General features: G+C 42.5%; 1 long non-coding RNA gene across 5 annotated transcripts in view; it reads left to right on the forward strand.

Annotated features, from left to right (window-relative positions):
* Positions 1-13,064, forward strand: part of LOC144289575 (uncharacterized) — a 43,924-nt gene extending 30,860 nt beyond the window's left edge. For 3 of the 5 annotated variants that reach the window (XR_013357422.1, XR_013357421.1, XR_013357425.1), the window contains 2 exons: positions 3,414-3,562; positions 8,275-8,703. This is a non-coding gene — a long non-coding RNA (uncharacterized LOC144289575). Of the gene's footprint in view, positions 1-3,413; positions 3,563-8,274; positions 8,704-11,482 lie in introns of those variants that run through there. The other 2 variants (XR_013357424.1, XR_013357423.1) reach the window with 2 other exon arrangements.
* Positions 13,065-27,480: the final 14,416 nt, after the last annotated feature.

Here is a 27,480-nt window from a genome sequence, read left to right on the forward strand (position 1 = left end):
AAGAAAACAATTCCATTTAGAATCAAAAGATTAAAATGCTTAGGAATGAATTTAACAAAAGAGGTGAGAGACTTTTATAGGGAAAACACTTAGAAAGCAACTAAAAAAGACTTAAAAAAATGGAAAGTCATTTGTGTTCATGGGTAAGACAATATTGTTAAGATGGCAATACCGCCCACATTTTTCTACAGATTCAATGCATTCTCTATTAAAATTAGAGTTGTCTTTTTTTTTTTTTTTGGCAGACATTGATAAGCTGATCCTAAAATTTATGTCGAAATGCAAGAGGGCCAGAATAGTTAAAACAACCTTCAAAAATAACAACAAAGGTGGAGAAATCATACTTCCAAATTTCAAAACTTACTTCAAACATACTGTAATCAAGATTGTGGTAATGGCATGAGGATAGATATATACATCTGGAAGTTGAAAGTCCAGAAATGAGCCTCTGCATTTATGACTGATTTCTGACAGAGTGCCAAGACAGGTGAAGAATTATCTTTTCAACAAAGGATCGTAGAGCTGGACATCCACATGCAAATTGAATCAGAGACCTTAAGTGTAAGAGCCAAAGTTGCAAAACTCTTAGAGGAAACTGGTGTTATTTTTAGCTGGATTATACAATGGGTTTCCTAGCTATGACATGAAAAGCACAAGCATTTTCTCATCTGCTTGTTGGCCATGTGTATGTCTTCTTTGGAGAAATTTCTTTTAATGTCTTTTGCCCATTTCATGATTGTATTGTTTGTTTCTTTGCTGTTGAGTCTAATAAGTTCTTTATAGATCTTGGATACTAGCCCTTTATCTGATATGTCATTCGCAAATATCTTCTCCCATTCTGCAGGTTGTCTTTTAGTTTTGTAGACTGTTTCTTTTGCTGTGCAGAAGCTTTTTATCTTAAGTCCCAATAGTTCTATTTTGCTTTTGTTTCCCTTGCCTTCCTAGATGTATCTTGCAAGAAGTTGCTGTGGTCAAGTTCGAAAGGGTATTGCCTGTGTTCTCCTCTAGGATTTTGATGGATTCTTGTCTCACATTTAGATCTCACTTGCCATCAGGGAGATACAAACCAAAACCACAATGAGATACCACCTCACACCAGTGAGAATGGGGAAAATTAACAAGACAGGAAACAACACATGTTGGCGAGGATGTGGAGAAAGGGGAACCCTTTTGTACTGTTGGTGGGAATGTGAACTGGTGCAGCCACTCTGGAAAACTGTGTGGAGGTTCCTCAAAGAGTTAAAAATAGACCTGCCCTACGACCCAGCAATTGCACTGCTGGGGATTTGCCCCAAAGATACAGATACTGTGAAACGGCAGGACACCTGCACCCCAATGTTTATAGCAGCAATGTCCACAGTAGCCAAACTGTGGAAGGAGCCTCGATTGTCCATCGACAGAATGGATAAAGAAGATGTGGTCTATGTATACAATGGAATATTACTCAGCCATTGGAAATGATGAATACCCACCATTTGCTTCGATATGGATGGAACTGGAGGATATTATGCTGAGTGAAGTAAGTCAATCGGAGGACAATCATATGGTTTCACTCATATGGGGACTATAAGAAATAGTGAAAGGGATTATAGGGGAAAGGAAAGAAAATGAATGGGAAAAATCAAAGAGGGAGACAGAACATGAGAGACCCCTAACTCTGGGAAACAAACAAGGGGTAGTGTAAGGGGAGGTGGGTGGAGTGATGGGGTGATTGGGTGACAGGCACTGAGGGGGACACTTGATGGGATGAGCACTGGGTGTTATATGTTGGCAGATCAAACTTCAATAAAAAATATACCAAAAAAGAGAAAAGCACAAGCAACAAAATAAAAAATAGATCAACTGGACTTCATCAAAATTAAACACTTTGGTGCTTTAAATAACACCATCAAGGATGTGAAAAACACAACCCACAGAACAGGAGAAAATATTTGCAAATCATATCTTTGATAAAAGTCCAATGTTCAGAACACATAAAGAACACTTACAACTCAACAATAAAAAGACAGATAAACCAGGGGCACCTGTGTGGCTCAGTCAGTTGAGTTAGTTCAGTCTGTCTGTTCAGTCTGACTCTTGATTTCAGCTCATGATCTCAGGGTCCTGAGATGCAGCCCAACGTCAGACTCCCCACTTGGCAGGGAGTCTGCTCGACATTCTCTCTCTCCTTCTCCCTGTCCCTCTCCCACTGTGCTCTCTCTCTGTCTGTCTCTCAAATGCATAAATAAATATTTACCCAAAAAAACCCCAACAAATAACCCAATTTTAAAGCAAAGGATTTGAAAAGACATTTCTCCAAAGAAGATGTACAAATGCCAATAAGCACATGAAACTCAACATCATTAGTCATTTGGAAATGCAAATCAAAATCACAGTGAGGTACCCCTTCACATCTAGTATGATGGCTAAAATAAAAGGAAAAATAAAACCCAGGAATAACAAGTGTTGGCAAGGATGTAGGGATCCTGGGCCTTTTATGCGTGTTAGTGGGAATGTAAAAAGGGTGCAAGCTGCTGTAGAAAACAGATGGGGAGTTTCTCCAAAAGTAAAACAGAAAGTTATCATATGACCCAATAATATTGTTCCTAGGTATATTCCCAAGAGAATTGGAAGCATATGTTCACACAAAAATTGTGCACAAATATTCATAACAGCATTATTCATAAGAGACAAAGGGTAGAAACACCCCAAATGTCCACTAACTGATGAATGGATAAACAAATATGGTCTATCCATACAATGGAAAAGTATTCATCCATGAAAAAGGAATGAAGATAAAAACATGGAAGAATCTTGAAAACATTATGCCAAGCAAAAGAAGCCAGGGACATCTGGGTGGTTCAGTGGTTGAGCATCTGCCTTTGGCTCAGGGCGTGATCCTGGCACCCAGGATCGAGTCCCACATCCGGCTCTCTGCATGGAACCTGCTTCTCCCTCTACCTGTGTCTTTGCCTCTTTCTCTGTGATTCTCATGAATAAATAAATAAATCTTAAAAAAAAAAACAAAAAACAAAAACTAGCCAAACATGTATGCCACATGTATGTATGCCACATATTGTATGATCATATATATATAATTTCCAGAATGGGCAGATTCATAGAGTCAGACAGTAAGTAGATCAATGGTTGCCAGATGCTGCTAGGGGAGGGGAGTGGGGAGTGACTGCTAATAGGTACAGGGTTCCCTTTGGGGTGGTGAAAATGTTCTGGAATCAAATAGCAGACATGGTTGCATAACCTTACGAGTTATATATACTATACTATATACTGTATAACTATACTAAAAACACTAAACCATATACTTTGTTCTTTGTTATATAGTTTAATAAAATAATTAAAAGAATAGCATATACACACAGCATTTGTATTAGAAGGCTTTTAGCTGCAGGTAACATAAATAAAATCTCCACTAGTTTAATCAATAAGAAAGGCTATTGACTCAAGAAGCTTGCAGTCCAGAGGCAGATGGAGCCCGCAAGATCAACTGATTCAGTAGCTGAATGTTGGTGTCAAGGATTCAGATTTTGGTACATCTCTCTGCTCAGCAGTCTTCAAGTATCAGGTATGTTTTAGACTGGTAGTAGGCTATTTCAAGGGACTCCAGACAAAACAATGTCCTGAGGCAGAAAAGAAAGCTCACCTTCTTAGGATTTTCTCTTAAGAAAGGAAAATCCCGCCCCCCCCCCCAGCCTCCAATGGACACACTTACATTCAAGTCACTGAGGCCCAGCCTGGATCTTGGGGTGCTATCAACCTTCCCTGCAGCAAATGGCTGAATGGGTAAAGAATGAGTGCTAAACACAGTAAGAATTAGAAGGAAGGGGGAAATAGATGTTGGATGGGAAGCCAATAATTAAGTTATCTCAATAGAAGATGACTGATTCAACTTTTACAAATTTGATTACAAAGTATTAAAATACTCAGCCAATGAGCTAGAAAAAAGTACACGGACAATGTGAAGTCCAGTGTTCTCCATGGAGATTTAAGATGTAATAGTACCAACCAAGGATACATCATGACCTCCATCCTCTCTGCCAGAGGTTTCCCAGAGAGATTTCATCCTCTAGAAGAGACATTGACTATAGAATAAAGAGAGCCCCAACCTGAGAACACGTTATGTGTATCACAGCACAAATAAATCAATTTCTAATTATTCCTAAGACAGGATGAGTTGTAGAGTATTTCTTTTCAATTTATGAATAAAAATGGTTAGCAAAAATAAATAATAAAAAAGCTTTTTAAAAAATAGGCAAAAGACTTGAACAGATGCTTCATAGAATAATATATCCTAATGGCCAATGAGCATGTGAAAAAGTGCTCAACTTCGTAAGTCATCAGGGAAATGCCACTTCTAAATTTAACAGCACTGAAACGCCAGATGTTTGTGAGGACATAAAGCAGTTCGAGATATCAAACATTGCTGGTCGGCGTGTAAAATGGTACACCCACTTTGGAGAACATTTTGTTAGATTCTTACAAAGTTAATACCTACCCTACAATCCACCCACCCACCCCTAGTTATTAATCCTCAAGAAATGAAAACAAATGCCCTCAGAAAGAGTTGTTCAAGAATATTCATAGCAGTCTGTTCATAAGCCAAAAAGGAGAAATCACCCAAATGGCCATCAGTGGGAGAATGGATAAACAAATTGTGATGTATTCATAATGGAATACCACTTAGTAATGGGAAGGAAGGCATAACTGCCCAATATGGATGAATTTTAAAGACATGATGTTGAATAAAAGAAGCCAGACCCCCCAAAAGTACATACTGTGTGGTTCCATTTATATGATTTTCATGAACAGGTACATCTAATTCACAGTGATAGAAACCAGAACAGTGATTGCCTATGCGAAAGGAACATGGAAATGTTCTGTATGCCGAGAGTCATGTTGATTACGGGGGTGTATACATTTACCCAATTCTGTTTATTGATACACCCAAGATCTGTGCATTTCAATGTATGTAAATTTTTCTTTAATTAAAAGAAATGAAAACGATGAGAGCAGAAGTGGCGATTAGAGAGGAAGTGTCTGGAGCCAAATTGGAAGAGGCAGGAATTCAGAGTTGAAGAGTTTGCCTCTGACATTCTGGGCCACAGGGGTCTAACTAAACAGGGTGTGTGTGGCTAGCCTTTGGTGCATTCCAGGGACATCGTCTGCCTCCAGCTACCCTACTGGTGGCTTTGGTGGCCGAGTCAGCTTAGCTCCTAGGATCTGGGCTTTGCCACCTGCCCCATCCTTCCTGAAACACCTTGGAGGGTTTGTCCCTCAGGAGATGCTCAACTGGAAGAGGCAGAGCAGCCCCTAGGCCCCGGGTCTCCAGTCCTGGGTGAGGCAGGAGTAAAGAGGAGCCACCCCCTCCCTCCCAAACCCCTGCCTTCCTGAGCTGAGCAGAGCTGAGGCTTCTGAGAAATCCCATTCTGAGTGCCAGCCAGCCGCCCAGTTCTGCTCTATGATTTGTCACTGCTCTGCATGGTTGATGACTCAGTGTGGGGGAGGCAACAGGAGCCTTGATGCTGCCAAGGCAGCCCAGGGCTGCTGCTGAGGGAGGAAAAGCTGCCCATCCCTGTGGGGACGAGGGTTTCCGCTCCTGACCTGTCATTCTGGGCAGACAGGATGAAAGAAGCAGAAAGGGCTTGAACTTTGGGGACCGACCAAGTTGGGGTCCTTCTAGGTAAGGCTTAGTTTCTCGTCCTGTAAAATGGGGTAGGGGTGTTTCAGGGCTTTGAGTGCATGTGATTTACTGAGGGAAAACTTGTAAGGGGTGAGAGAAACAGGATAGGGAAGAGGGAGGGGCCCAGGGGGAAAGTGACCCCAGGTAAGGTCCAGCCTCAGGATGTCTGGGTGGCTCAGCGGTTTAGCACCTGCCTTCGGCCCATGGCATCATCCTGAGGTCCTGGCATCGAGTCCCACATCAGGCTCCCTGCGTGGAGCCTGCTTCTCCTTCTGCCTGTGCCTCTGCCTCTCTGTGTCTCTCATGAATAAATAAATAATAAAATCTTAAAAAAAAAAAAAAAAAAAAAAAGGGCCCAGCCTCAGCCGGATCCCCTGGGGACTGTGGGACTCCTTGCACTACTAAGTTGTTCACAGCCCCAGGTGGAATGGGGAGCTGGTTTTTTGCATCCCTTTCTCAACACTGGCTGTGGAAAGCTCTTGGAGGGGTGTAATCTACTGGTGAGACTTCTATCAGCATAGTACAATTTTCCAGAGATGGGGGCAGCTTTGAGCTCTTGGCAACATCTACACAGCTGGTGGTGGGTATACTGGCCTGGTTATGGAGACCTGACTGGGGTCCCAACAGCCCATATTCAAGGGGTAAGATACCCACTTCCCAGGGCTTCTGTGAGTGAAGTGAATAATAGGCAATAGGCAGTGAAGAAATAGTAATTATTTCTTAGATGCATGAGAAATGGCATGTAGTACTGCAAGTGTGTGTGCCCTGCCTACTGCAGATCCAGCACTTTTAAGGACCAGGGCAGAGTGAGAATTGAAAGTCTATGCATCTAAGCAAGAGCAATATCAAAAATACTTAATAGCCAAAAAGAAGCTGGCAGGGTAGCTGGGTCCTGAAGACCCGTTTAGTTCCTGGATCATAGGAAAGTTTGGGGTTTCTGAGGACAGAAGCTGAGGTAGTGATGGGGAACCCTTGAAGAACCTGGGACAGCAGCTATCAATAATCTGGTCTTACCAGCTTGCTGCATCATTCTGCCTTCCTGCCATGTACTTGTGTGACCTTTAAATACACCTACTGGAGATGAGGGAGCCTCCGGTCACCTCTCCACACTCTGCCTCCTGACATTTTCTCTATTATATGCTCCTAAGAAGTTGAGCATTGACCACTGAACATCATCTGGTCTGTTCACCCCAGCACTCTGCTTTTGATGGGGGCTTTCCAGAAACAGTGAGTTTAAAATGTTCATGGGAGGTCCACATTTTCTCTCATAACCTACTGTGTGTACATCATGGGAGGAAAGAACACTGACTGGAATCAGAAAGATCTGAGTTTGGATCCAGCTCTGCCATTTCTTGGCTGTGTGCTCTTGACCGAGTTGCCTTACCTCTCTGAGCCTCAGGTTCCTTCTCTGTTAAAAAATAAAACAAAAATAATAAACTTAAAGGGATAAATTAATGTGCCTGCTCAGAATAATGACTGGGAGAAGTAAGCCTCATGATGTCACATACTTAGCACAGAGTAAGCCCTTGGTAAATGTTTGTTCTTTGCCCCTTCCCTCTTTTGGAACAATGTATTTTTGGTCCTGTCATCCCTGGGGGAACAACTTTCCTAGTTTCACCACCTGCCATGGGGGTCTTGCTCATCCCACTTGTTTACCCTAATGAAACTCTTTACTTTCTGGGAGGGGATACTCATCCTTTTAATTTCTGGCTCTAGTTCCAGGAACTGCCTTACAAAGGCTTGGTTATTTTTTTCTCAGCTATTTCTTAAACCTCCCAGAAGACTCATCTCTGTTATGACCACCCTCATTGTCCCCACCATCCGGCCTCCCTTTCCTTGGAAAGAGGGTTTTCCATGAGGTAGAGCCTTTGCCAGTAAGCTGTGTCTGTTGTTTGGAAATGTGTTAAGATGGGATGAAGACTCACGTGAAATCTGTCACCACAGATGATTTCAAAGGAGCTGGTGGCCAGTACCTATTTCCTGCCTTGATTAGAGGTGCTTCTGCAGGAGAGGAGGCACTTACAGGACATAAATATCAGGGCACAGACAGCACAATCCCAGCCTGACCTTGAGGTCCAGGGAGGCAGCTAACAAGCAAAGTGCCTCTCTTGATACGGTCTGAGTGTTGAGACAAAGTGAGAGAGATCCAGGTGTGCAGGAGCCCTGCCCTGAGTTCTAGAACTGCCACCTGCAAGGGAATGGGATCAGGGCTTGAGTCCTGGCATGGCCGCTTCCCAGCTATGTGATCTAGAGCATTGTACCAAACCACTTTGTGCCCCAGTTGCCACTCCTATAAAATGGATATGATGATAATTGGCATTTTTCCCTGATAGTGAGGGCTTTCTTCCTTTACACATAGGCATTGTCACTTCTGGTAGTAGTACCTGCTTCTTCTGGAGAGCAGTCCCTGCACACCCAGGCCCTGTGTTTGGGAAAGGCTGGCCTCCAAACTAGGCCTGTATTTCAGCCCTGGCCTACAAGCATATTCCATCCTCAGGCCCTCATTGTTCAGAGATGGATGCTGGACCCCTGAAGGTTCAGTGGAATTCAATTCGAGGACTTCTGTTGGAAGTGTTGAGAAATAATTCTTTCCACAGGGGTTTCAGAGATCTCTGGCAAGGGTTTGTATTCCGGGCTACTCATGGCCATATTGCTTCTATGAAAGGAGAACCTGACAAGAAAGGAGCCAACACAAAGCCATGAGATAGAGTGGAAGGTTTCTGATAACATCCTTTGAACACCTGGATCCAGCTGGACCTGTATACCTCATTGGGGTTTGTTATCACTGTTTTTTTGCTAAAGCAAGTTGTGTTGGGTTTTCCATCTTTTGCGTTGAAGAGTCCTTCAGTAGCGTCATATATACAATAATGTATTCTTCTCTGGTTGCTTGAAGACAAGCCACAAGAGGTTCCTTAGCACAGCACCTGGCATACAGTAGGCACTCAAATGCCCCTTTCTGGGAATATAAGGGAAGGGAGAAGAAATGTGTGGGAAATATCAGAAAGGGAGACAGAACATAAAGACTGCTAACTGGGAAACGAACTAGGGGTGGTGGAAGGGGAGGAGGGCAGGGGGTGGGGGTGACTGAGTGACTGGGTGACGGGCACTGAGGGGGGCACTTGACGGGATGAGCACTGGGTGTTCTGTATGTTGGCAAATTGAACACCAATAAAAAATAAATTTATTAAAAAAAAACAAACAAACAAATGCCCCTTTCTCCAGGGCCTCTTTTCTCAGTTGTCAGGTGGGTGCACTGAACTGTGTTCCAATGCTTCTTAGTGGAGATGGAGACCATAAAGGGGAAATCTGAGCAGTCTGTTAAAGTAACAGAGGAGCACTGGGATAGCAAGAACACTCCCCAAATGTCCACATCCTAATCCCTGGATGGACCCTGTGAATAAGTCACACTACATGGCCAAAGAACTTCAGAAGATATTATTAAATTAAGGATTTTGAGACAAAGAGATTTTCCTATATAGAGATGGGTCCAACCTAACCATGCCAGTCCTTAAAAAAACTCAAGAATCAGGTCAGAGATGCAATATTCTTGGCTTTGAAGGATGGAGAAAGGGGACCTTGAACCAAGGAATGTGGCAGCTTCTAAGAAACCAGAAAAGGTAAAGAAATGGGATTCTTTCTAGATCCTTTATAAAGGAATGCCACCCTGTTGACACTTTTAATTTTAGCCCAAGGAGACAGGTGTCAAGACTCCTAACCTCCAGAACTGCAAGACAATCAGTTTATGTTGTTTTTAGCCACTGAATTTGTAGTAATTTGTTAACAGCAGTGGCAGAAATTCATACAAGCATTCATACATCTACTTATTCTTTTCATTCATTCATCATTCAGCAACTATGTATCAGGCCCTGTTAGTAAAACAGATTTCGTTTCTGCTCATAATCTACTTGAGGACACAGAAAATAATACTCAGTTTGAAAAGCTCTGTCAGGGGAAAATGAAAGCTGCACAATGGGAAATGTACATGTTGCTATGGGAACACGAAGGAGCCACCCAATGCAGCTCTGGGGTGAGACTTATGGTGGCCTGAGAGGACTTCCTGTAGGAAGTGCTGTCTAAAAGCAGACACAGGAAGGATGAATATGAACAATCTTCCCTGGGTGGGTGGAGCTAAAAAGCGTGTGGTGCTATATTAGAGTTCTTCAGAAGAGCAGAATCAACAGAACACGTACATAGAAATTTATTTTAAGGAATCGGTTCATACAATTGTGGCAGTGTGGTAAATTCAAAATCTGCAGGGTAGGACAGCAGGCTGGTTACCCAGAAAAGAGTCACAGTTTGAGTCCAAAGGCCTCCTGCATGGCATAATTTCTTCTTGCTCAGGGGAGGTCAGTCCTTATGCTATTAAAGCCATCAACTGATTAGGCATGGACCCCCATTATGAAAAGCAATCTGCTTTAGTCAGATCCCACCTATTTAAATGTCGATCTCATCCAAAATACACCTTCACAGAGACATCCAGAACAATGTTTGACCAAATGTCTGGCCACTGTGGTCCGGTCGAGTTGAGACATAACATTGACCAGTAAAGCATCAGCTTACACATATAGACATATGAAAAAAACACATTATTTTGTCTCAGTCACTTAAGGGTGTCCCTCTAGCCACACTCACTTGGCAAGCATTTCAGTCTCAGCTATGTTTTGGCAGGCTACCCTGTTTTAGGCTCAAACAAGAATCAGGGATGAGGGCATTTTGGGACTGCTGGGAAAGCAGGGATGAGGCCTGTTCCCTTGTCCACATGAAGGCTACTGTCACCATGTCTCCCTCTGCTCCCTGAAGCAGCTGTTTGGCCTGCTTCTCTGCTCCATCAGCCCCTACTGCCTCCAAAGTCTTCTTTAGGAAAACTTCCCTTCCTTCAGCATATGTCTGAATGTGGAAACCCTCATGAGTTCACTCAAGGTCTCAGGGCTATTTCTCCAGGCATTCTGCAAAGGCAGGGACACAATATCTCTTCCCTCCCTACAAAAATGACCACCCTGAGAACCCCTCCATTCCTTTCCTGCCCCTTCCTCCCTAGTCAGATCTCAGCCCCCACCTCTGCCTCCTTCCATAGACCTCCCTCCCTAGCTGAAGTCTGGGGTAGGTGAGGGCCCTTGCAGAGGCCTGGAAAGTTCTGTTTGAGGCTCTGAAACACAAAAGTTCCTGGAAATATCAGAAATCGCACTCAGAATTATAAAGGGATTTGCGAGAGAGAGAGAGAGAAAGAGAGGAGGAATGGGTAAAAACATCACTTCTGAATCATGTGCAGGAGTGAGAATTAGAAATGAATTCTGTAATGAGTGACTTTGCCACATGCACATTAGAAAGAAGGACCTGCTGTGCAAAGGCCCTGGGGCAGGAGGGGAACCACAAGGAGGCAGGGGTGGGCAGAGAGAACAAGGGAGAATGGTGAGAAATGAGATTGGGATGGTAGACAGAGGCCAGACTGGGGCTGGGGGGGTAGGGGGGTGGTCCTGATGCCAGATGAAAAGTATGAAAAGTATCCTGAGGATGGCAGGAGGATGTGAAGTACTTTAAGTGGCAAGAAACACAATCACATTTGAGTTTTTAGAAGACTTCCTCTGGCAATTGGGCAGAAAGTGTCCTTGATGAGTATTATGGGCTGAAGCACACCCTACCCCCTAATTCACATGCTGAAGTTGGAACGCTTAGAAATTCAGAATGTGACTGCTTGTGGAGATAGGCCTTTCAAGAGGTAATTTAAGTAAATAAATAAGTCATTAAGGAAAAGTAAGGTCATATGGATGGGCCCTAATAGAGGATGTCTGGTGTCTTTATAAAAAGATGAAATTGGGACACAGACACAGACAGAGGGAGACCACACGAAGAGACACAGCGAGAAGATGGCCATCTGCAAACCGAGGAGAGAAGCCTCAAAAGAAATCCACCCTGCTGACACCCTGATCTCGGATGTCCAGCCTCCAGAACCATGTGGACACATGTTTCTATGGTTTAAGTTGGCTAGTCTGCGGTGCTGTCACAGACAGCAGCCCAAGCAGACATATACAACAGGGCAAAAGTGGCCCCTGGGACGCTGCCAGGGCAGCTGCTGCGATTTCTCAGGTGAGAACACAGTCTGGAGGTGACAGGCAGATGGCCCCCAGAGGGCCTCAAAGGTCTGCAGCAGGGCGAGGCCCGAGACCAGACATGTCCGCTTCCCAACAACTTCTAGCTGTGCCGAGAAGGGCAGGGCTTGGTGCCTATTACATCTGGAAAACTGCTCTCTGACCATATTCCTGCATGCTTCCCCACCTCGTGGGACTGATTTGGCTGCCCTGGGCCTTAAACAGACTGCGTCAAACCCGAAACTTTTTTTTTTTCCTCCTGCCTCTTGGACACAGTGGCATTTTCTAAAGTTGGTCACACCAAGAAATTTTTATCAAGAAAGTCAGATCATTTTTCTTCCTTTGAGGACATAATCACACCCACGGGTATACTTTGTCAATTGTTTTGTGAAAACTTGGCATTTGGACACTTCTCACGGTTTTAACTATGTATAGTTCTAGAAGCAAAACACTCAGACTTTTATCCTTTTATATGTGAATGTTTATATATTGCGGTTTATGTAATTACATATACTGAGATTGTTATTAAAGTAAAGGAAAATGCATACATCTTAGGTGTACACCTCGATGAAGTTTTCCCCTGTTTAGACTGCTATAACTCCCATCCAGATCAAGGTGAGAAAACCCATCTGATAGAGCCCCACCATTCCCCTCAGGAGGGTGACCTTGCCTGAAACTGCATTCTTTGCTAAAAACTTCCTCTGTTCACTCCCCTTCTGTCATTAAAAACTTTTCCTTTTCTATAGATTTGGTAGAGCTTTTTTTTCTGATGGGGATGCTCTCTGATTCATGAACCATTGAATAAAGCCAATTTAATCTTTAAATTTATTCAGGTGAATTTGTTTAACAGGTTCAGTTGGTAGCTGTGGGATCTAAAGTGAAATCCAAAGTGATGGCATTTGGGGACAGCAAGAAACAGGCATGGTGCCCTGTAAAAACCCTGTTGAGATCACTCCCTTTCTTGCCATTTCTGAGATCCATGAGTAAATCCCTCTTGATTCTGAGCTCTGTTCGTTTTGCATTGAACTCCCAATCTAATTGACTTTCCAGACCAGAGCTTAATGGGTAGACTTACTGGCAGACAGTTCCATCTGGAATGCGAATCCCTGGGCTTTGGTTCAGTCCACAATTCCTCAGTTCCAGCCCGCAGTCTCCACTTTAAGATTGACTTTATGGAACCAATAAAACCTTTTGGAAAAGTCAACCTGGTACCTTGCTCACAAGGTTTCAGCAAAACAGTCTTAAAAAGAGCTTTTACGGTCAATCACCATTTTCAATGCACTTATGTAAATAATCAGGCCAAGTTTAACACAAACAAATGTTTTACTGTGATTATCTTTTAAAAATTGGGGGATAATTATAGGAAGAAAAATTATGTTTGTACCTTTGCAGCTATTAGAGTTTAGTACTGTAAATTGTTTTTAGGTTTTGTTACATATCTTTCAACTGGACTAGATTCTGAATTCTTCTAGTTTTTTTTTTAATTTAAATTCAATTTGCCAGCATATAGTATAACACCCAGTGCTCATCTTGTCATGTGCTCTCCTCATGCTTGTCACCTGTCACCTACCACCTAGTTAACCTGTTCCCCCACTCACCTCCCCTTCTACAACCCTTTGTTTGTTTCCTGGAGTTAGGAGTCTCTCATGGGTTATCTTCCTCTCTAATTTTTTGCTACTCAGTTCCCCCTTCCCGTATGGTCTCTTTCACTATTTTTATATTCCACATATGAGTGAAAACCATATGATGATTATCTTTTTCCAATTGACATATTTCACTTAGCATAATACCCTCCAGTTCCATCCATGTCAATGTAAATGGTATTTGTCCTTGCTGATGGCTAATATTCCATCGTGTGTGTGTGTGTGTGTGTGTGTGTGTGTGTGTGTATACCACAGCTTCTTTATCCATTCATCTGCCCCTGGACATCTCGGCTCTTTCCACAGTTTGGCTATTGTGGACATTGTTGCTGTGAACATTGGGGTGCAGGTGTCCTGTCATTTCACTGCATCTGTATCTTTGGGGTAAATACCCAACAGTGCAATTGCTGGGCTGTAGGATAGTTCTATTTGTAACTTCTTGAGGAATCTCCACACAGTTTTCCAGAGGGGCTGCACCAGCTTGGATCCCCACCAACAGCGCAAGAGGATTCCCCTTTCTCCACATCCTCTCCAACATTTATTTTTTCCTGTCTTGTGAATTTAACCATTCTCTCCAGTGTAAAGTGGTATCTCATTGTGGTTTTGATTTGTATTTCCCTGATGGCAAGTTATGTGGAGCATTTTTTCATGTGCTTGTTGGCCATGCGTATGTCTTCTTTGGTGAAATGACTGTTCATTACTTCTGTTCATTTCTTGACTGGATTGTTTCTTGGGTGTTGAGTCTGATAAGCCTTTATAAATCTTAGATAATAGCCCTTTATCTGATATGTAGTTTGCAAATATCTTCTCCCATTCTGTAGGTTGTCTTTTAGTTTTGTTGACTATTTTCCTTTGCTATGCAGAAGCTTTTTATCTTGATGCAGTCCCAATAATTCATTTTTGCTTGTTTCCTTTGCCTTCATAGACGTGTCTTGCAAGAAATTGCTGTGGCCAAGTTCAAAAAGGGTGTTGCCTGGGTTCTTCTCTAGGATTTTGATGGATTCTTGTCTCACATTTAGATCTTTTTTTTTTTCAAAGATCTTATATATTTATTCACAAGAGACACACACAGAGAGAGGCAGAGACATAGGCAGAGGGAGAAGCAGGCTCCCCATGGGGAGCTCAGGACCCCAGGATCACACCCTGAGCTGAAGGCAGACACTCAACCACTGAGCCACCAAGACATCTCTCACAGTTTGAGTTTATCTTTGTGTATGGTATAAAAGAATGGTCCAGTTTCATTTTTCTGTATGTGGCTGTCCAATTTTCCCGACATCATTTATTAAAGAGACTTTTTTTCATTGGCTTCTTCCCTGTTTTGTCGAAGAGGAGTTGACCATAGAGTTGAGGGTCCGGTTCTGGCTTCTCTATTCTGTTCCATTGATCTATGTGTCTGTTTTTGTGCCAGTACCACACTGTCTTAATCACAGCTTTGTAATATAGCTTGAAGTCAGGCATTTTGATGCCCCCAGCTTTGGTTTTCTTTTTCGACATTCCTCTGGCTATTCAGGGTCTTTTCCGGTTCCATACAAATCTTAAGATGATTTGTTCCAACTTTCTGAAGAAAGTCCATGGTATTTTGACAGGGATTGCATTGAACGTGTACATTGCCCTTGGTAGCATAGATATTTTCATAATATTTATTCTTTTAATCCACAAGCACGGAATGTTTCCATCTCCTTGTGTCTTCCCAATTTCTTTCAGAAGTGTTCTGTAGTTTTTAGAATATAGATCCTTTACCTCTTTGGTTAAGTTTATTCCTAGATATCTTCTGGTTTTGGGTGCAATCGTAAATGGGATTGATTCCTTAATTTCTCTTTCTTCAGTCTCTTTCTTCCATCTCTTTGTGACTTCCTCAATTTCTTTCAGAAGTGTTCTGTAGTTTTTAGGGTATAGATCCTTTACCTCTTTGGTTAGCTTTATTCCTAGGTATCTTATGCTTTTGGGTGCAATTGTAATTGGGATTGACTCCTTAATTTCTCTTTCTTCAGTCTCATTGTTAGTGTATAGAAATGCCACTGATTTCTGGGCATTGATTTTGTATCCTGCCACACTGCCAAATTGCTGTATGAGTTCTAGCAATCTTGGGGTGGAGTCTTTTGTGTTTTCTATATACAGTATCATGTCATCTGCAAAGAAAGAGAGTTTGACTTCTTTGCCAATTTGAATACCTTTTATTTCTTCTTGTTGTCTGATTGCTGAGGCTAGGACGTCTAGTACTATGTTGAACAAAAGTGGTGACAGCAGGCATCCCTGTTGTGTTCCTCACCTTAGGAGAAAAGCTCTCAGTTTTTCCCCACTAAGAATAATATTCACTGTGGACTTTTCATAGATGGCTTTTATGATATTGAGCTATGTCCCTCTATCCCTACACTTTGAAGAGTTTTAAGCAGGAATGGATGCTGTATTTTGTCAAATGCTTACTCTGCATCTCTTGAGAGGATCATATGATTCTTCTATTTTCTTTTATTAATGTGATCTATCACGTTGTTTTATGAATGTTGAACCATCCTTGCATTCCAGCGATAAATCCCACTTGGTCACAGTGAATAATCCTCTTAGTGTACTGTTGGATCCTATTGACTGTATGTTGGTGAGAATTTTTGCATCCATGTTCATCAGGGATATTGGTCTATAAATCTCCTTTTTTGTGGGGTCTTTGGTTTTAGGATCAAGGTAAGGCTGACCTCATAGAACAAGTTTGGAAGTATTCTTTTCATTTCTATACTTTCATTTTTTTTTCATTTCTATACTTTCAAACAGCTTTAGTAGAATAGGTATTATTTCTTCTTTAAATGTTTGGTAGAATTTCCATGGGAAACCATCTGGCCCTGGGTTTTTGTTTCTTGGGAAGTTTTTGATGACTGCTTCGATTTCCTCACTGGTTATTGATCTGTTCAGGTTCTCTATTTCCTCCTGTTTCAGTTTTGGCAATTTGTAGGTTTCCAGGAATGCATCCATTTCTTCCAGATTTCCTAATTTGTTGGCATATAGTTGCCCATAATATGTTTTTAAAACTGTTTGTATTTCCTTGGTATTGGTTGTGATCTCTCCTCTTTCATTCATGATTTTATTAATTTGAGTCTTTTTTCTTCTCAATAAGTCTGGCTAGGGGTTTATCTGTCTTACTAATTCTTTTTTTAATAAAGGTGTTATTTATTTATTTATTCATGAAAGACACACACAGAGAGAGAGAGAGAAAGAGGCAGAGGCATAGGCAGAGGGAGAAGCAGGCTCCATGCAGGGAGCCTGATGTGGGACTTGATTCTAGGACTCCGGGATCATGACCTAAGCTGAAGGCAGATGCTTAACCAGTGAGCCACCCCAGCATCCCATGTCTTACTAATTCTTTCAAAGAACCAGCTCCTGGTTTTGTTGATCTGTTCTACAGTTCTTCTGGTCTCTGCTTCATTGAGTTCTGCTCTAATCTTTACTATTTATCTTCTTCTGCTTGGTTTAGGCTTTATCTGCTGTTCTTTCTCCAATTCTTTTAGCTGTAAGTTTAGCTTATGTATTTGAGATTTTTTAATTTTTTTGAGGGAGGCTTGTATTAAAATGTGTTTCCCTCTTAGGACAGCCTTTGCTATAGCCCAAAGATTTTGAATAGTTGCACTTTCATTTTCATTAGTTTGCATGAGAATTCTTCTAGTTTCTTTGAATATCTGGCTATGATGCATCAAATTAATGTCTCTAACTTTCTCCCACCCTTTTGATTTGGAATCACTGAGAACAAGCCCTTTACTCTCCTTGGAAAGACTATCCCAGGGCCTCTTCCCTACCTGGATGGCAGCCAAACTTCAAGGACTTGAACCTTGTGTCCACATATCACAGCTGAAGAAGGCTCTACCTGAAGAAGGCTATGTCCTGTGCAAACACTGGAGATCTGAATCCAACTGACCAGGAGAAGGAGCTGACATGGAAGTAGACTGCCTCCTCCCAAGATGCCAGATAAAGACTTCATACTTTAACAAAAACTTCCTCCCTTTCTTTCCTTTACTCTGGCAGTGGCCTGGAAAGATAACACCCTTATGCAACTCCCCCAGGCCACTGCTGAGAGGAGTAGGCTTTACTTCTCAGACTGTTGGATTTTTCATCAGAAACTTGTCTATTAACAATGCCACCTTATCAGGAAGCGGTGTGTGCCCCAGCAGGTATTGCCTTTGCCTGCAGTAGTTATCATTCTCCATGGATTTATGAATGCCTAGATGGCTGTTATATAACTGGACAATGCCTCCTAAGTTATTTAACTGTGCCCCTAACTGCTCACAAATAGAGACACCTGATTGGTCAACTCTCCTGAATTTACACCAATGAGTTAGGAATTGCCAGGAAGCGTTCATAACTCAGGATTCACTTAACTCACATAACTCACATAACTCAGGAATCACTCTTCAATACTTGCCTGATTCAAGGTAAATGTAAATGAGGCTATGATCAGGAATTTCTCCTTACTCTTGAAAGTATTACAGAATCCTCTGTTAAAACAATAGATGCCCCCCAAAATCCTTAGACTCTCATCAAAGCTGTCTTGAAAACAGGACAGCTCAATTACCATTTAGCTGAACAAGGAGGTGTTTGTGCTATGGCCAACATAACCTGCTATAACCAGATTAACAATTCTGGGGAAGTTTAAACTCAATCACATAATATCACTGAGCAAACCACTTGGCTTAAAATAGTGATGCCCTCCAATGAGCCTTTCTTTGACTCACCTGATTTCGATCAGTTCGGGTCTTGGGGACCAATGTTCTGAACCACAGTCCAAACATTGAGAATTATCTTGCTTATAATAACCATCATAATCTCCCTGGTGCATTGTATTCTCCCAAAAGATTTAAATGCCTATCTGTAGCCATGAACCACCAAGCAAAGAATCTCCTGAAGACTGGAATGTCAAGAAAGGAATGAAGAGGACAATTTAAGAATTGTGAACCTAAGGTCTTGGCCTGTGAAGATCACAAAGATTAATCCAAAAATGCAAACCAAGACTTAATACCTAACCTAACCAATTTTATGCCCCCAGAAATGCAAACTTAAACCAGTCATTATAGAATTACCTGGTCAGCACTGGTGAAATAGTGAGATAATTTGCCCTTCTGCTCCCCTTCAGGAGGGCAACCTTGCCTGAAACAATGCACACTTTGCTAATAATTTCCTTTCTTCCTCCTCTTCACCTTTCAAGACCTTGCCTTTTCTACTGCATCATGGAACTCCTTCCTACTGCTAAATGGGATGGTGCCTGATTCCTGAACCATTGAATAAAGTCAGTTTGTTCTTTAAATGTACACAGCTGGGGCAGCCCCGCTGACCCAGTGGTTTAGTGCCACCTTTGGCCCGGGGTGTGGTCCTGGGGTCCTGGGATCAAGCCCACATCAGGCTACCTGCATGGAGCCTGCTTCTCCCTCTGCTTGTGTCCCTCTCTCTCTCTCTCTCTCTCTCTGTCTGCATGAATGGATAAATAAATCTTAAAAAAATAAATAAATAAATTTACACAGCTGAATTTTTGTTTTTTAATGGGGGCAATGTGGTAACTGGGAAGAATGGGGACGCTGGGTTCAGGCAAAGTGTTGAATCCTGTCTCAGTCACCTAGCAACTGTAGGAGACTCGGAAAGCACTTCCCCTCTCTGAACATTACTTTCTTCCTCTGGAAAACAGGGGTGAGTATGCCCACCTTGATGGTTCCCCTGAGGGTCATGACAGTTGGGGCCCAACCCCAGCCCACCCTCTGGCTTAGGATCTGCCTTGGCCAGTAGCGTTTCCTGGCTTGTTTTTGTCCTGTAGTTGTCATGGAAGTAAAAGTTTAGCTAAGGGCATCAATAGGACTCCCAGCCTTTAATGGAATGTTGGTATTTGTTTAGTGTTCTTCAGGCTCTCAACCTGTACGCTCCATGCCTGCATTGTGCATGTGGACAAGAAGGCAAAGAAGGCACAGCCCCAGGTTCCAGGAAACAATCAGGATTCCTGGCTCCCTATGCCTTCCTCTGGCCATCTGTAAAAGTGGTTAATGAGGCCCTCTCCAGGGAAAGGCGAAGTATCTGGACTTTGATGTCAGATAGACCTGGGCTTGAATCTCTCTTGTTCATTTAAAACTACATGTCTTTGGGGAAGTGACTTCATTGCTCGGATCCTGTGAAATGAGGATAACAATCATCCTTCCCTAGAAATGTTACTGAGGCACCTGCTTGTGGGTAGTGAATGCTATCTTCTACTGTTGTTGAGATAAGGGCCTGGTGCATGGTTTACTCACCCAATAGTAAATTCTCCAGTGTGAGCTGAAGTAGGCCTTATTCTTCACAGCTCGTCATGGGCTATAGGGAGTGTTGTAGGATACAGGGTAGCACATGGACATTTGATAATGACAGCCAAGTGCTTGGCACATGGTAGATGCTCTATAAATGTTAATTCCCCCTCCCCCAACTTCTCACAGGTCAATTGAAGAAGGGCCCAGCACTCCCTTGGGTACTGTTACCATGGTCCTCACTTCCTTCTGCTCAGGCTTTACAATGTCAAAGGACTCGAAGTCTCCTTCATTCCCCAGGAGAGCCCCATGGGGCTTTGTCCCCACACAAGGGAGGACATTCAGCAGAGAGGTTCTTAGTAGCTTCAACAACATGGACGAACTGGTGATAGCAATTATATCCACTCCACCTGCTATGCATCCATCATTCATTTACTCAACAGATATTTATTGAACACCTGCTATGTGCTCTGGACATAAAGCAGTTAAGAAAATAGACTCTTCTTGGCCTGTGGAGTTTATAGTCTAAGTAGGAGGGAGACATGAATAGATAACTAAATAAAGGTTTCTTAATAGCAAGGGTGATAAAAGCTATGAATGGAAGATGCAGGGAGTTGCCAGAGTATATAGGGATGACCCAGCCTCCTCTAAGGGATCAGGGAAAGCCTTCATGAGGAGGACCTCAGCCGAGTTCCTAAAGAGCAGAGCTTAAGGTGGGGACCTGGTTTTCAGGGGTTTATTTGGACGAGGGGCTGTCCTGGGGATCAGCAAGTAGGGAGAAAGGTGGTGGGACAGGGCAGGGAAAAAGCCAATGTATACAGTTGTGTCATCAAGGTTATTACTGTGCCCAAGACCACTGAAGAGGAGGCATAGAGTTTCCTGACAGTGTCCCAACAAGAGGAGGGGAGATCATCCCTGCAGAAGGCTAGCCAGCTTCCCCAGTGTCCTATCCATGAAAGGAGCCCAAGGGCATCTGTCCAGCCTAGCCCAGGCTGACTCAGAGTTTGGACCCAGATGAGTCAGGTACAGGAGGTGACATTTTCCATGCAGTTTGGAGGGCCTGGGAGAGGATACCAGGTGGAGGAACAGCTCCAAATTCACCAGCCTATCAGAGGGGTGGCTCATCTGCCATAGCCCAGGCCCCCAGCGCTTCTGCTGGTCTGAGTCCTAGAGGATTATTTCCTGGAGCAGTGCATTTCCCCAAAGCCCCGGGCTCCTTCCAGACACCCACCCAAAGCTGCATTTCTCACTGTCCAGCAGGGCACTTTCTCCACGTGGTACCTCTGCTACTGATCCAGGTGGGCATGGGGTACACTGCTGAGAAGTAGATCTGTTTTCTTCCTTTCTGCACTTCTTGCCTCATGGACTCTCAAAGGCTTTGGAAAGAAGGAATAGTGAGAAAAAGGGGTACAGGCCTGCTCTTGATGTGTTGTTGGATGTTATCCACTTCAGTTCCAGGAAATCTTTACTTTCAGGCCACCAGATTGTATACAGCTCTGGTCAGGGGCTTGGTGCTTTTTTTAGGTGTGTCACGTGAATCCAAGAGTCTTATTCCCTGGAGTTCAGTGGCACAGATTAGTAGTTTATGATAAGGGCCTTTCCAGAGAGGCCGAAAGGTCTTTCTGAGGGTCTATTTTCTTTAACTGATGCAATCTCTGGGTTTTAAGGTGTGATGCTTAAGGTCAACCCTCAGGAGTGTGCTGTGAAAACTGCTCTACCAAAGCTTGGTTATTTTCAATAGAAGCAATTAGGCCTTTACATTACCAAAACAGGTTTTCTTTTATCAACTCTGGGTCAAAGGGGGCAGGGCTAAATGCTTTGGCTCTCCTGGGACTATCTCAAAGTCTCTGAGTGTCTCTGAGTTCCCAAGAGGGTGGGTCTGAGATTTAGAAGGGCTGATGGCAGTGCTTTAGGCCAAGGTATTTGGAGAGTCTCTGCAAATTCTTCCCGTTGAGTCTTACTCAAATTAGTGCATGCAACGAATGCTGAGGGTTGAGGGTGGTGTGCTTGATGTTAGTGTTGTAAAACTGGCTAAACAGCAGAGATTTGCCAAGACAAGTTTGAAAGGGGTCTCAGGTAGAGATAATCTTTTCTAACAGAAGCAACATTAGACGATCTACAAGAGAAAGTTCTGGTCCAGTGAGAAAACATACAGACCACGATTAAAACATACTTATTTGTGAGAGGAGGAAGTTGTATGAAACCCATTTGTGCCAACAGGTTTCCCTAGAATGTACTTTGGACAAGTGAGACAAATGAGGCAGGCGCCTTTTATGGTCTTAACTTTTCACACCAGTGCTGGTCCATGAATGCTATCACCTTGTCAGTAGACCAGGTACATGTTTGATGCATGTACAGCAGTAAGTAATGGAAATTTTAAAATTTTCTGGTAAGACTAGATTATGATTTGGTCCAAACCAGACTTTTCTCTTTATTGAGCTGACAATTATAAGATTCACATTATTTTTTTCCCCTCTCTGGAGCCAATTGTTACATATCTCCTGTCAGTTTTTCTAAAATTATCATTTGTGATAATGTTCCTTTGGACCATGATAGAGATTTAGCTACTGATTTCCCTCACAGTGGCAGGTTTTGATGGAAATATCAGCAAGGTAGAGTCAAGTCTAAAACACCCAGGAACCTTAATAGCTAGAGCAGCTGACAAAAGTGCAGCATTAGGACATCTGGGTGGCTCAGCAGTTTAGCGCTGCCTTCGGCCCAGGGCGTGATCCTGGAGACCCAGGATCGAGTCCCACATTGGGATCCCTGCATGGAGTCTGCTTCTCCTCTCTCTGCCTGTGTCTCTGCCTCTCTCTCTCTCTCTCTCTCTTTCTGTGTGTGTGTGTGTCTTTCATGAATAAATAAATAAAATCTTTTTAAAAAGTGCAGCTTTTAACAAATTCTGGACATAGACATTTTTAATTTATTCCCATAGGCGATAAAGGCAATTTGTTTTTTTTCCATATTACAAAGTCATGAGCAACCCCAAAGGCATACCAACTATTAGCATAAATGCTAGTCATTTCACCCTTGGCTAGGGTAAGTAGGGCATATAATTCTGTTTGTTGGGCTGAACTTGCCACAAAGTAAAGGTACTGTCTTGATGACTTCAAAAGGAGCCACAATAATAAACTAGCACAGTATTTATCATTTTCATCCTTTTTATAGGAACCATCAGTAAACCATGAAAATCTGCATTAATTAGAGGAGTTTCCTGTGAATTGCCACAGGGATTAGAAAGGTAACCTGTCAGCATTAAGCAGTCATGAGGGGTTTCATTTGAATCCAAAAGTAGTCTTTGTTTTGAGATCAGATTCCCTACGTATAGAGCCTAAGTTTGATAAACTGAAATTTTTCTTTGGAAACTTGATGTCCCTTTAAAGCCAAGAGTTTTGACAACTGGGTGTGGTTGGTTCAGCAAGGGAAGAAGAGAAGCAAATCATCTACGTATTATAACAAAGTAGAACCTGCTGTTCATCCAAATTAGTCTATAAGGTTTGTGAAAAGTAAAGACTGAAACACTGGCATTACTGTCTAGGTGTATTTCTGTTCTTCCCAAGTGAAAGTAAGAAGATTTTGGCTATCCTTATCACCTAGAATACTAAAATTGCACTGCACCGATTAATTACAGTGAAAATGCTTTCAGTGGGAATAGGATGTTAGTGGCATATGGGGGCTAGGAACACAGTGCCAAGGGATAAGGATGGTATTTATTGCTCAGAGGTCCTGGCAAAACCTCCATCCTCAGCCACTGGGTTTTCTCACAGGTAAAATAGGGGTATTACAGGGACTAGTGCAGGGGATAATGAGGCCCTGAGCCTTGTAATCTTTTTTGTGGGCTTCATGCCTTGAAGGCTTCTTCATTTGTTGGGTACTGATTAATTATGAGAAGAGACTTTTGAGGGATCTATTGGAATCTTGATGGAGAAGGTGTAGTGTGGATTCTGCTCGCATCATTGAGGATCTTGCCCGTAAAGAGACTGGTAGCTGATCCAAAAGGAACAAATAGAAAAATGTCAAAGGGTCATTTAATTCCCCCCATTAGCTATTTTGATTACTGCTGTCAAATTCTAGAATTGTTACCTCCTTTTGGAAGAAAAAAATTCTGGCATACTCCTTTTCTAAGAAATCTCAGTCCAATAAATGGCTAGGGGCAGAGGAATTGAGGAGAAAAGGATGCGTGTCTCTCAAAGGGCTTAGGGAATAGGTTCAGAGACAGGAACCTGTTGAGGTCTAGGAGTTGAGCCACTATTTGAGCTGTTTTAGCACTCTGAGGCAGAGGCTGCTTTATAGCAGAGGGTTGAGCGCCAAGAGTGTAGCTCTGCTGTCAACAGGGACAGAATGTCCTTCCAATCTGGAGAGTGGTTTCTCCAAGCCTATTGGGAAGAGCCCCTGTAGTTTCTCATACCCTCCTTAATGGGAATTAGGAGGGCATTGCAAATACTGACTAGAAGGCTGAAAGTACCTGGAACACATAACATTTCTAACAATCCTTTTTCCAGTGACTTGGCCTTTTGCAAAACAAGAAACTAGGGGTTTTTTGGGTTGGTTTGAGGAGTCTTCATTTGCTGGAATTGAAAGTTGAGAATTTTAGTGGTTTTTCTTTTAGAAAGAAAAAGTGACTCATTTAGGATGAGTCTTTGAGCTGGCCTGCTACCTTAACTAAATCTGGAGAGGGCAGTTTCCCATTCGATGCTGGCCCTTTGACCTAAAAGAGAAAGATCCCAGTTCAACCTGTTAATAAGCATAGCGTCACATGCCACCTGGGTGGATTCAACATCTAAAGGAAGACCAGAACGTTCTTAAAAGACAATTTGGAATTGATTGTACTAGTTATGAACAGGTTCATCAGGCTCTTGTGCACAAGCTGGAATTTTGTTCCAATCAGCAGGCTTGGGAAAAGCTACTGCAATTTTGCGGTGGAGATTTCTCGAGAGTGTTCTAGCATCTTGCCAAAAGTTAGTGGTTTCTCTGAATTCCCTTCAGGAGGTTCCCTTCCAGCTTGTTTCATCCAATGTCTGGCCAATGTGAAGCCTGGCCCTCACCCACAAGCATGTGAACTCACTGATATAAATCTAAGAAACCTAGAGGGTAAGTTGGAATGACTACACTTAATTTTCTGGCAAACCTTAGGGAGTCCTCAGTCACTTTAGGAAACTCCTTAACTATGGCTTGCAATATGAGAAGGAAGACCAGGGAAGATAAAAAAAAACTGGGGCTTTACTTAGGGCCTCAGAAGACTTAACTTTAAAAAGGCAGACTTTAATCAATTCAGGAGAGCAGGGTGTGGGGAGAGAGTGGAAGAAAAAGGGAATTTTGGCAGGGAGAAGAGAGGTGGGACCAGAGCACAAGGTGGCTGCAGATTATGAAGACAGGGAAGAACAAAAGGGGCCTAAGAAGCTATTTTGATTCCCTCTCATTTTTTTTGTTTGCCTCAATTAACTTAGAGTATTTTGCAAGGAGGCAAACTTAGAATCCTGAAAACATCTGGAAGCCTCGAGGTCCCATTTAAAATGGCCATCCCCTTTGGCTTCTTGTCAGTTGGTTTTGGAGCAGTGGCTGTCTAACTTAATTTTGAGTAAAACAAATTTGGAAAGATATCAATTCCCCATAATGGGCATTGGTGTTCTAAATTACTTTATTTTTAAAATTTTTTAAATTATTTTTTTATTGGAGTTCAATTTGCCAACATATAGCATATCACCCAGTCCTCATCCTGTTAAGTGCCCCCCTCAGTGCCTGTCACCCAGTCACCCCATCCCCCCACCCACCTCCCTTTCCACCATCCCTTATTCCTTTCCCAGAGTTAGGTGTCTCTCATGTTCTGTCTCCCTCTCTGATATTTCCCATTCATTTTCTCTCCTTTCCCCTTTATTCCCTTTTACTATCTTTTATATTCCCCAAATGAATGAGACCATATAATGTTTGTTCTTCTCCGTTTGACTTATTTCACTTGGCATAATACCCTCCAGTTCCATCCACGTTGAAGCAATTGGTGGGTATTTGTCATTTCTAATGGCTAATATTCCATTGTATACATAAACCACATCTTCTTTATCCATTCATCTTTCGATGGGCACCGAGGCTCCTTCCACAGTTTGGCTACTGTGGACATTGCTGCTATAAACATTGGGGTGCAGATGTCCTGCCGTTTCACTGTATCTGTATCTTTGGGGTAAATCCCCAACAGTGCAATTGCTGGGTCCTAGGGTAGCTCTATTTTCAACTCTTTGAGGAACCTCCACATAGTTTTCCAGAGTGGCTGCACCAGTTCACATTCCCACCAACAGTGCAAGAGGGTTCCCCTTTCTCCACATCCTCTCCAACATTTGTTGTTTCCTGTCTTGTTGATTTTCCCCATTCTCACTGGTGTGAGGTGGTATCTCATTGTGGTTTTGAGGTATTTCCCTGATGGCAAGTGATGCAGAGCATTTTCTCATGTGCTTGTTGGCCATGTCTGTGTCTTCCTCTGTGAGATTTCTGTTCATGTCTTTTGCCCATTTCATGATTGGATTGTTTGTTTCTTTGCTGTTGAGTTTAAAAAGTTCTTTATAGATCTTGGACACTAGCCCTTTATCTGATACGTCATTTGCAAATATCTTCTCCCATTCTGTAGGTTGTCTTTTGGTTTTGTTGACTGTATCCTTTGCTGTGCAAAAGCTTCTTATCTTGATGAAGTCCCAATAGTTCATTTTTGCTTTTGTTTCTTTTGCCTTCGTGGATGTATCTTGCAAGAAGTTACTGTGGCCAAGTTCAAAAAGGGTGTTGCCTGTGTTCTCCTCTAGGATTTTGATGGATTCTTGTCTCACATTTAGATCTTTCATCCATTTTGAGTTTATCTTTGTGTCTGGTGTAAAAGAATGATCTAGTTTCATTCTTCTGCATGTGGCTGTCCAATTTTCCCAGCAGCATTTACTGGAGAGACTGTCTTTTTTCCAGTGGATAGTCTTTCCTGCTTTGTCAAATATTACTTGACCAAAGAGTTGAGGGGCCATTTCTGGATTCTCTATTCTGTTCCATTGATCTATGTGTCTGTTTTTGTGCCAGTACCACACTGTCTTGATGATCACAGCTTTGTAGTACAACCTGAAATCTGGCATTGTGATGCCCCCAGTTCTGGTTTTCTTTTTTAATATTCCCCTGGCTATTCGGGGTCTTTTCTGATTCCATACAAATCTTAAGATGATTTGTTCCAACTCTCTGAAGAAAGTCCACGGTATTTTGATAAGGATTGCATTAAATGTGTAAATTGTCCTGGGTAGCATTGACATTTTCACAATATTAATTCTTCCAATCCATGAGCATGGAATATTTTTCCATCTCTTTGACTTCCTCAATTTCTTTCAGAAGTGTTCTGTAGTTTTAGGGTATAGATCCTTTACCTCTTTGGTTAGCTTTATTCCTAGGTATCTTATGCTTTTGGGTGCAGTTGTGATTGGGATTGACTCCTTAATTTCTCTTTCTTCAGTCTCATTGTTAGTGTATAGAAATGACATTGATTTCTGGGCACTGATTTTGCATCCTACCACACTGCCGAATCACTGTATGAGTTCTATCAATCTTGGGTGGAGTCTTTTGGATTTCCTATGTACAGTATCATGTCATCTGCAAAGAGGGAGAGTTTGACTTCTTCTTTGCCAATTTGAATACCTTTTATTTCTTTTTGTTGCCTGATTGCTGAGGCTAGGACTTCTAGTACTATGTTGAATAGCAGTGGTGAGAGTGGACATCCCTGTCGCCCTGTCGTGTTCCTGATCTTAGGGGAAAGGCTCCCAGTGTTTCCCATTGAGAATGATATTTGCTATGGGCTTTTCGTAGATGGCTTTTAAGATGCTGAG

The sequence above is a fragment of the Canis aureus genome, chromosome 19 (genome assembly GCF_053574225.1).
Source record: "Canis aureus isolate CA01 chromosome 19, VMU_Caureus_v.1.0, whole genome shotgun sequence".
Lineage (NCBI taxonomy): Eukaryota > Metazoa > Chordata > Mammalia > Carnivora > Canidae > Canis > Canis aureus.